A 1,419-nucleotide genomic window follows, 5' to 3' on the forward strand; every position below is an offset into this window, starting at 1 on the left:
GTTATCGGCTACATGAGTTTTAAAATATCGGCATACCGGATATTGGCCAAAATCCCAATATCGTGCATCCCTAGTTTTGTTTGATTTTGAATAGATGTTTCTTTATGTTTGGAATTAAAACTTTTTATCATGTAAAGGAAGGAACCATATCGGCTCCAAGAATCAGCCCAAAACTATTAGCTGCAGACAGGCTCGGACTGGGAACGATTTTCAGCCCTGCATTTTTCAATCTACACCAGCCCACTTATGGACACCCCCACCCCGAAAAAAAAATAAAAATAGAAGCACAGTCAAATGTGTGCGTCTGAAATGTGAAACACAAAAACAAATACAGATTGTGGATTAACAGATCTATCTTCAAGCATCACAATACAACCATCACCAGGACTTCTATAATGCGGCTTTACTGGCTTTGGTTATTAACATGGACACAACAGTGACTGCTGCTGCGTAACGTCCACACTCACCACATCAGCAGGGTTGCCAGATGTCAATGACTCACGTTTTCCAGCCCAAAAATGTTCATAAACCGCCTGGACGTACGAAATCTCGCCCAATTTGAACCAAAGTCTATTGATCTCTTAGGCGATAATTCTACAGAAAAACATTTTTTAACCATAGATGACCATCATAAACTGTCAGATTGAGAAACATCCCAACCTGGCAACAATGCACGTAACACAGGAAACTTTGATGAAAACCCAATCATGCACCGCAACATATTTTTGCAAAATATTCAAACATAAATTTGCCAAATATAAGAGGAATAATAAGCCTTAAAACTGACTCCTTGATCGCTAGAAAAAAAACTTTTATTAGTTTGAGAGAATATAATACAGAGTTTTGTGTTTTGGTAAAAGCTAAAACATTTCTATGAAGTAACTAGTCTTACATGTAAATAGTTGGCCAACAATAACTGAACCAAAGATAAAGCTTCAGTTAAAACCTGACTGTCAACAGCTTTATTACAAATAGATTAACAGAATTGGGCCAAACAACAGATCTGCAGTATCTAAATACAGGTGTCAAGTAACAAAGTGCAAATACTTTGTTACTGTACTTAAGTACACTTGTTAAGTATCTATACTTTACTCAACTACTTATTTTCTTCCTACTTCTGACTTCTACTCATTACATTTTCACACAAGTATCTGTACTTTCTATTCCTTACAATTTTAAAATAAACATTACTTGTTACTCTTGGCTTCGGTTTAATGTTTATGAATATTTATTTCACGTCATGTGCTCCATCCAATGCAGATCATTGGCGCCATCCACATCTAGTGAAAACTAGTGTAACTGGATGAGTCATAGAACGCAAACACTCATTGGTTAGCTAAAGGAAATCATCAGAAGCAAGCAGGTGTTCTTCAAACTGCAAACGTGTTCCGTCTATACCATGCTACAATGTCGGATTCA

General features: G+C 36.7%; 1 protein-coding gene across 1 annotated transcript in view; it reads right to left on the minus strand.

Annotated features, from left to right (window-relative positions):
• cfap221 (cilia and flagella associated protein 221) overlaps positions 1-1,419 on the minus strand; it is a 40,791-nt gene that overhangs the window by 20,972 nt on the left and 18,400 nt on the right. The gene's annotated exons all lie outside the window — the stretch shown is intronic.

This window comes from Cyprinodon variegatus, unplaced genomic scaffold, assembly GCF_000732505.1.
Source record: "Cyprinodon variegatus isolate N-32 unplaced genomic scaffold, C_variegatus-1.0 Scaffold465, whole genome shotgun sequence".
Classification (NCBI taxonomy): domain Eukaryota; kingdom Metazoa; phylum Chordata; class Actinopteri; order Cyprinodontiformes; family Cyprinodontidae; genus Cyprinodon; species Cyprinodon variegatus.